Source organism: Loxodonta africana, chromosome 23, assembly GCF_030014295.1.
Source record: "Loxodonta africana isolate mLoxAfr1 chromosome 23, mLoxAfr1.hap2, whole genome shotgun sequence".
Taxonomy (NCBI): domain Eukaryota; kingdom Metazoa; phylum Chordata; class Mammalia; order Proboscidea; family Elephantidae; genus Loxodonta; species Loxodonta africana.
The window spans coordinates 47,006,671-47,016,123 of NC_087364.1; the positions used below are offsets into that span (position 1 = coordinate 47,006,671).

Below are 9,453 nucleotides of genomic sequence, written 5' to 3' on the forward strand. Positions count from 1 at the left end.
TCCTTTTTTTTCCTTGTCTATTTAAGAGACAGGACTTTTGATCTTTAGAGTTTTCTATAGTCTCAGTTATGCTCATTGCACACTTGTGGAACAACTCAGTATGTTCCTCTGTCCTCTGAATTTCCTGCAAGTTGGCAACTGGATCCAGAGACTTAATCAGACTTAAGTTCGATCTATAGGAGACACAAAAGGTCTGGTTGTCTATTCTTTTGTGACGGTGGCAGCCATAGTGCTTACTGTCTACATCTGTTAATCCATTACAGGGGGGAGGTTGTTGCAAAATGGCGACATTCTAAGTCTGTTGTTGATTTTTCATTTATAAGTTGGAACAGTTTTAAAAGAGACACTTCCCCTTATCTGCTACTTGATTCCTCAGTCATATGTCTCATATAAAACAAGGTAAATGCTTTATTCTTTCCCTTAATTTACAGTTTTCAAGATACCCACACTGTCTCTTAATGCTTTGTAGGAAAATTTGTTTTGTTTTGATTTCTGTTGGGAAACTGGTAACCTCTTCATTTTGTTATCACTGTTCTGAAATTTCTGGTCATGTGCCTCTGTGTGGGACTGTTTCTCTCCATAAAGGTAGGCATTGATGAGCCCTTTCAGACTTGGAAACCCTTCAATTCTAGAAAATGTTCTTTTGTTTTCTTCTGTGATTTTCTCCCATCCGGTTTGTTCTCTCACTTTGTGTGACTCCAATTATTCAGATGTTTGACCTGCTCTGTTTGTTCTCTAATTTTCTTCTCCTTTCTCTGTCTTTTTGCTCTACCTTTTATGGGAAATTTCCTAAACATTATTTTCCAGCTCTTTGGTTCACCTTAGGATTTCTGTCATTATATTTTTGTTTTCTGTTGTTGTCTTGCAATAATCTCCTTTTCTTGCTTCTTCAATGCAATATTTTCTCTCAGAAAATGACTTTTTTTAAATAAAGTTTCTTCTTACATTGTGTCTCTTTCCTCCAAGCAGCTTTTTTCTCTGCTTATAGGTGTGTTTGATTTCTCTTAGTAGAAATTTCCTTGAATATCTGGGGATCTTTGAATGTTGAGTCATATTTGTGAATACGGTGTTGTCTGGGCTGTTTTACTAGGGAAGACCCAATGTCAGTATTTATAGGTGTTTCTTCCTAGGTTAGTTCCTGGAGAAGGACCTTTGTATCTTTATGTCTCTGATAACAGTATTCCTGAAAGCCAAGTAGGGAAAGAAGGTTGGTGAAGTCTCGACTTTCGGTATGTATATTTTTACTCAGTCTCCCTGTTTTCAGTATGGTACCTTGATCCTCAACTCCACCCATAGTACAAAAACCCTGTTTTGCCCTTGTCAGAGGAAAAAACGTCCATTCTCATTCCATAGTTGGGGAGGAACAGTTGTCTGCTAAACTGATTTAGGGAAGGGATCTTGGGATCTAACTGCTTATTTCATTTGCAGCCAGTCCTCCTGTTTTTAGTTTCACCTTTGTATCCCTTTGTAAAGGTACCTGGAACCAACAATTCCTGAGCCTTTTGATGGTTCCAGGGTATAAATAAGATTGCCACTCTGCTTTCTCCTCTGCTGGCTTTTTGCCAGTTTTCTTACATTTGCTTTGTTGCTTTTCAAAGTTAATTCTCTTTTTTCTACTATAGCTGTATTCTGATAGTATAAATTATGCATAATAATATAAATGATACATGCTGTTAAAAAAATTTCAAATGATACAGAGAATTACCATATTTTTATGCAAATAATGTTCTCCTTCTGTGTTTGTTTGCTGGCCGTGCCCTCCCGCCATGTGGCACCCTCACAAGCATCACCATGCCAATCTTATTCTACATGTTGCGGAAAAAAAAAATTGGCATAGAGCGATTACAAAAATACCTTGCCAGGGGAGGGTGCAGCTGGCAAACAAACCCAGTGGGTGTTATTTGCATAAAATACAGTATAAGGAATTATATTAATTAGGATAGACCATAACAAAGAATCACAAAATCCCAGTGATGTAATAATACAAAGGTTTATTTCTCAATATTTTTTATACATCCATTATGAGTCATCAGGAGTTTTGGTCCACGCAATCTCTCAAGGACCCAGGTTGACAGAGGCTCCACCATCTTGAGCTGTACCATCTACAGCATGTGACCTCATTATTCCCTGTGGCAAGAGAACTCTGAAAGATCTCATCTGCAATAAAATGCTTTGGATTCATAGCCCATTGATTGGCCAGAAGTAGAGACATGGGGACACCTAACCGTAGGGGTCAAGAGATTAAAATCGTTATGTACCTAGAAGCAGAGAAAAACTGTATGGGTGAGCACTATAATGCAACACCACAGGGAAAAAAAAAAAATCCCCCATCCCACTATGCTGAGATAACCCTTCCTTGGTCCTCCTGCCTGGTCCCACTGACCTTCCTTATGGCCAACCCTATGTTTGGGTTGGTGGAAATTACTCCTGTGGTCTGGAAGATCATTGATTTGTATTTTGTTGATTTTCTACCTTTGCAACTCTCTTCTCTGATATCTGTATGTAAATGAGACTCGGGAAAGGGCAAATCAAGAATCCCTTGCTAGTTGCCTTAAAAACATATAAATTTCAAGTTTCTTTTTTAAAACTTTGCTTTAGAATATCTTTTGAAAGATATACAAGTAACTGGTAAAAATGATTGTATCTAGGGAGGGAAACTGGACTGGATAGCAGGGACAGAGGGTGAGGAGTAGGTACCCCCTATCCAAAAAAAAAAACCCTATTGCCGTCAAGCCGATTCCAACTCATAGTGACCCTATAGGACAGAGTAGAACTGCCCCATATGGTTTCTAAGGAGCACCCAGTGGATTTAAACTGCCAACTTTTTGGTTAGCAGCCGCAGCTCTTCATCACGACGCCACCAGGGTTTCCAAGAAGTAGGTAGGAGGGGCAATTTTCACTGTATATACTTCTGTAACTTGAGTTTTGTACCATATAAATTATATTAACTATTTACAAATATATTAAATAAAAATCTTCCTTTTCAGTATTTTCTTAATTTTCTATATTGAACCTAATTACACTGTATAAATGAATGAAAACAAAACATCCATTTCTTAAAAAGTTACCAGAGTTGGATGGTATTTTATTTGTTCACTGAATTTTGATGCATATTATCAAATAAGGCCCACATTTTGAAGAGTCTATTAATATTTACCTTTTAGAGGAATAAAAAGATATTATCCAAATGGATCAGTTTATTTCATGGCCCTGTGGGTACCAGGAATCAATATAATCACTCATAGTTAGATAATATTACTTTTTTAGAAAGCACTTTCACATACATAAATTGGGTCCCTTTCTACATTCCCAGTTGTGAGTTGACCCATAATCGTGGCTTACTGAAGAACCTAAGGTTTGAAATCAGACCTGAGTTTAACTTCAGTTCCAGCAGTTATCAATCCTGTGACCTAGGAAAACAGACTTATTAACCCCTGCTTCCTCATTGGAGAAAAATAATATACACCTTTCAAGATTATTGTAAGGTTTAGAGAAAAAAGTATGTAAAACCCATGGACAAGGCTGAGTACATTATTTTCCCCACAGGCTTTCTCCACTCATCAGGCTCAGCAAATACAGCCTCAATACCAGTTCCTTTTTCTATGTAACAGTAGACCAGAATGTTAATGTTAACAGTGCATAGCTTCCCATCCATCCTACTGCTTAATGCAGGCGGTTTTGTTAAACTTTTCTGAAATGGCATATCAGATTGTGCAGCACACCTATATGATAACTCTGTTACAGAAAGTAAAGGCATTGTTTAGAGCAATGATTCTAAAAGTGTGGTTCAGGTACCCCAAGGGCCCTTCAGACCTTTCCAAGGGGTTTTGAGTTCAAACCTATTTTCATAATAATACTAAGAAGTTATTTACCATTTTTAACTCTCACAAATGTAGAGGACTTGTGTAAAAGCTACAGGATGTGTGATACCACAGCTGATTAAATATAGAAGATAAGAATTCAGCCGTCTGCTGTTTAGCCAGATACTACAGTGATTTGGGAAGATGTTAAAAATTGCCACTCTTCTCACTAAAATCTTTTGTTTGGAAAATATAGTAATTTTTCATTAAAAAAAAAAGTTATTCATGTTAACATGTAATGAGTGTTAAGGAGTCCTGAAACCAGTTTGAGAAATTTCTGGTTTAGACTCAGAATCTTCTGATGAAAATTTCAATAGAAGCAAGATTTCTTTAAATAGATACCATGTTATATGCACCCATATCTGGGGGTCTTTGGTGAACTACCAGTCTCTAAGTGTTCCTTTTGTTTAAAAGAAGCTAAGAATAATTGGCAATTAGTTGCTGGCCCCAATCACATAGAAATTTGGTTTTTCTAAGCCAGAAATCTGGAGCCATTTACACCAGACTCATTAAGATGGTTATTAACCAATAAGATGATTACTAATGATGGTTACTTTTTGTTTTCTATCTTTCATACAGAGTTTATTCACATAGCATTTTTGGTATAGCAAAATGAGATGTAAGGAACCAAAAGTAAGATGTTACAGAAATAAAATTGGACGATCATCGGCCATCAAGGACCCAATGGAGAAAGCAGGGTGAGTATGGTATGTTGTTAAGAATTAATTTAGTTATAAATAAAAAATTGAAGACTTGGGTCAGGAAAAGAAATCATGGTTTGTTTCCTCTAAGCTCCATTAATACTCCGCTAACTTGATTCAGGCCAGATCACAAAGCAAGCCCATGGAAGAGAAAAGATGCCTTGGAAAGGACTTCATCTTAGTCATCTAGTGCTGCTATAACAGAAATACCACAAGTGGATAGCTTCAACAAAGAGAAATTTATTCTCTCACAGTCTAGTAGGCTTTAAGTCCAAATTCAGGGCATCGACTCCAGGGGAAGGCTTTCTTTGTCCATTCCGGAGGAAGGTCCTTGTCATCAATCTTCCGCTGGACTAGGAGCTTCTTGCCAAGGACCTTGGGTCCAAAGGATGTGCTTTGCTCTCAGCCCTGCTTTCTTGGTGGCATGAGGTCCCCCTGTCTCTCTGCTTGCTTCCCTTTCATCTCTTGTAAGATAAAAGATGGTGCAGGCCACACCCCAGGAAAACTCCTTTTACGTTCGATCAGGGATGTGACCTGAGCAACAGTGTTACATCCCACCCTCTTTAACCACAGGCAGAGATTATGATTATAACACATAGGAAAATCACAAAATGGAGGACGACCACACAATACTGGGAATCATGGTCTAACCAAGTTGACAGGTATTTTGGGGGGACACAATTCAATCCATGACATTCTACCCTTTGGCCCCCCAAAATTCATGTCCTTGCCGCATGTAAAACGTATTCACCGCATCATATCATGGCAAAAGTCTTAAATCAACTCTGAGTCCAAAATCCCAAAATTTCTCTTCATCTGTGAAATCTAGAAAACAAACTATCTGCTTCCAAAGATACAATGGTAGTACAGGCACAAGCTAGACATTTCCATTACAGATGAGAGAAACTGGAGGAAAAGAAGGGATAACAGACACCAGGCAAGTCAGCAGAACACATTACATTAGCCCTCAAGGCTTTGAAAATAATCCTCTGTTCTCTGAGATAATTTACACAATGGCCTCGCCCTCCAGACTCTAGGTATTAGCCACACTCTCCAGATTCTGAGTGGAGGCCCCTCGGCTCTGGGCTTCAGCTCCGCCTTCCAGGCCCACTGGGACAGCAACTCTGTTCCCTCGGCTTTAGGCACACAATTCTCCTAGTCCACATGAGTGGTGACTCCACCCTTAGAAACACCAGAGGCCACGGCTCCACCCTTTGAAGCTCAGAGGTTCTGGCCATATCTTTTGAGACTGAGGTAGCTTGGCTTCTTGTGTTCCTTGTCTCTTCAGCTTCTGCTCCTGTTTTCTTGGCCTCTTGGCTCCTTGGGCCTCATGCCCACATCTGCCCTGCTGGGGCAAGTGTTCTAAAGCTCTGTAGCTCCACTGATAAGTGCCTGGAGGCACCCACTCCACCGGGAAGCCTCCTGCATGCACAGGCACTCAGCTCCCTTGCTCCATGGGTCAGCTCCAGTGCCATCTCGTGTTGCTCTCCTGGTTTTGCTGGTGCTGGTTCTCTGCTGCAGCCACTTCTTTGCTGCTTCAGGTTCTCTGCTGCTACTGGTCCTCTGCCGCTGCCACTCCTCTAGCCATTCACAGTTTCAAAACTGCTTCCACATTTTAGGTATCTGTTAGAGCAGCACCCCACTCCTGGTACCAAATTCTGTCAGTCATCTAGTGCTGCTATGATAGAAGTACCACAGGTGGATGGCTTCAACAAACAGAAATTTATTCTCTCACAGTCTAGTAAGCTAGGAGTCCAAATTCAGGGTGTCAGCCCTAGGGGAAGTCTTTCTCTCTCAGCTCTGGAGGAAGGTCCTTGTTGTCAACCTTCCCCTAGACTAGGAGCTTCTCAGTGCACGGAGAGCTATAGTTGATCCTCTTCTTTCTCTTCTTCCTCCTCCTGTGGGGACCTTCCTTAGCCCTTAGGAGGCACTCAGGGTTGCTTCCCTGCTCCAGGGACTAGCCTGCTTTTGTGGCCTTCCAGTTGGCTCCACCCCTGAGAGACAAAGTAGAAACTTGGGAAATATCCAATGGATGTTGTTGACTTAAACCAGATTCGTTAGCTTTACTTTTTTTAGATAGCAGTTATAAAGACGGTATTATATGATATAGACACTTCTTTTTATTTATTCTATCCTGAAGATATGTTTTTAAAAAAGTGGGTCTTTATAAATATGAACTCACACCCCCATCTTACCTGCATTCTAAGCCATACTGTGGAAATTTATCATTATTTTACAAGTTTAGCAAAGATAGAGTAAAAACTAAGTCTTCTACACTGAAAAACATTTTTTAATTAAGCCTTTTTTCCTTTTTTTTTTCTTGGCACCAGGAGGACTTCATACAGTCTTCCTCATTCAAACATCACCACTAATAAAGCCAGTGTGTTTGTCAAAGTGACAGCTATGTTTCTATGCCCTTGTATATCAAACCTGGAATAGAACTCTTCTGGGAGAGGGGAGCCCTGGTGGCACAAGTTAAGCACTTGGTTGCTAACCAAAAGTTTGGTGGTTCGAACCCACCCAGAGGCTATGCAGGAGAGAGACCTGGCAATTTGCTTCCATAAAGATTACAAGCAAGAAAACCCTATGAGGCAATTCTGTCCTGTCACACCAGTTCCCCATGAGTTGGAATTGACTTGATGGCACAAAACAAACTTAAACTAGTGTGTTTGAGTGTAGAAAAATACTTGTTTGGTTCTTTTATACCAATAGGTATGAAAAGATATTGTATGTTTTTTAATAACTGTCTTTACATATATGTGTCAGTGTGTATTTGTATACCTTAATAAGTGAGCTTATGCCATGGCACATTTATGACCATGAGAGTAAGAGTTCAATCTGTCAACAGAACTGAGCCTTCTCTCACCCTGCTTTCTGTTCTTCACCCTCAGACTGCTACAGCGAACACACAGGTCTAAAATAGCCTACTCCATGGGAATGACTTAATCGTCAGTGATTTGCTTTTAGGCAAGTCCAGTTGTTTTTATTTTTTTCCTTTTCACTTTTCTGGCTTGATGTTCCTTTACTTACTTTTTTCCTTGAAGTTTAGGAAAGAGCCAAAAAACCCAGAAGTATACGGCTGCCGTATTGATCACTTGTATACCTTTTTAGTTGTTTTCTAAGCACATATAATTTTTTTTCTTATAAAAACTAGATGACATGTTGCTGCATAACTGTACAACCTACATTTCACTTAACTAAACATATAGTGGATATTTATCATTTTTTTCATGAGCACTTTTTTTTTTTATTGTGCTTTAGGTGAAAGTTTACAGCTAAGTTAGTTTCTCATACAAAAATTTATACACATGTTGTTATGTGACCCTAGTTGCTATCCCTATAATGTGTGACATCATTTTTTAAACCTGTAACAAAGTTCAAAATGTTAAATTCAGAAAAGATAGAGTGAAAACTGATTCTTCTATCCTGAAAAACATTTTTAATGACTGCATAATAGTACATTCTAAGGATATCATTTTTAATTCATTTCTAGTGGCATATGGTGAGGATTTAGTTGTTTTTGTTATTTGGTTTATCTTTTTGCTCTTTATAAACACTGTGGTCAAACAGTCTTGCAGAGACAACTTTGAGTAAACCATGGTTTGTTTTTTAGATAGAATTCCTTGAAACCCCCTTTTTTTTTTTTTTTTGCTCTCCTGATTTCTTTCTCTCTGACCTTTCTCTTTCATCGTCTCTTTTTCCTGCATTCATCACTGAAACTTCAGTCCCTGTTCTTTTGCCTTTGCCTACCACTTCTTAATGTTTTCAGGTCTCCATATTAAAGGCCCAGAAACCCTGGTGGCATAGTGGTTAAGAGCTATGACCGTTAACCAAAAAGTTAGCAGTTCGAATCCACCAGGCACTTCCTGGAAACCCTACGGAACTGTTCTACTCTGTCCTACGGGGTTGCTATGAGTCGGAATCGACTCGATGGCAATGGGTTTTTTTTTTTTTTTTTTTGTATCCCTTTTCCACATTCTCTTGTCTCTGTCTCTCCAGGTGCCACAGCTGAAAAATCATATCCACAAATATCCATAGTATAAATCCTTACCTTTCTTCCCTTTACCAGTGGTCCCATTATTTTCCTTTGAACCATTTGTTTTATATCTTCAGGTTTCAGAGAAAGATTTCACCTGAAAGATAATCCTGCAGCAAAAAAAAAATTGAAAACCGCTATAACCATTGCCTCTAAATTTCATGGCTGAAATTGCTGCCCTTCCCTTGAGGAAGTACTATTAAAACAAAAAAGGATAGGTGAAGTCATCTGGGGTGAGACAGGGACTGGATTAAAAGCTCGGGGACGGGATTAAAAGCTTTCAGTGATTGTTAACTATCAGGCTGCTATTTTGGGAATGTATTTTAGCTCCAGTAAATAAAAGTAAAAAAGGAGCCCTGGTGGTGCACCGGTTAAGCACTTGGCTGCTAACCAAAAGGTCATTGGTTTGAACCCACCAGCAGCTCCACGGGAGAAAGATATGGCAGTTTGCTTCCATGAAGATTTATAGCCTTGGCACAATACAGGTGAGGTCAGCACAACTGGACTAAACCAAAAGCAAAGAAGTCTGGAAAAAACTGAATGCTTCAAAGGCCAGCGTACCAGGGGCAGGGGTTTGGGGACCATGGATTCAGGGGACATCTAAGTTAGTTGGCGTAATAAAATCTATTAATAAAACATTCTGCATCCCACCTTGGAGAGAGAGGCATCTGGGGTCTTAAATGCTAGCAAGCAGCCATCTAAGATGCATCAATTGGTCTCAACCCACCTGGACCAAAGGAGAATGAAGAACAAATGGACACAAGGTAACTATGAACCCAAGAGACAGAAAGGTCCCCATAAACCAGAGAATATATCAGCCTGAGACTAGAAGAACTAGATGGTGCCCGGCTACAAC

The 9,453-nt window shown here is 39.5% G+C and overlaps 1 protein-coding gene across 1 annotated transcript in view; it reads right to left on the reverse strand.

The window, feature by feature from the left end:
* Positions 1-8,190: 8,190 nt before the first annotated feature.
* The window catches only part of PHC3 (polyhomeotic homolog 3), a 96,574-nt gene continuing 95,311 nt past the window's right edge, over positions 8,191-9,453 (reverse strand). Inside the window, exon 17 of the transcript XR_010319125.1 lies at positions 8,191-8,707. The gene's annotated coding sequence lies outside the window, so the exon portion shown is untranslated. The remainder of the gene's footprint in view (positions 8,708-9,453) is intronic.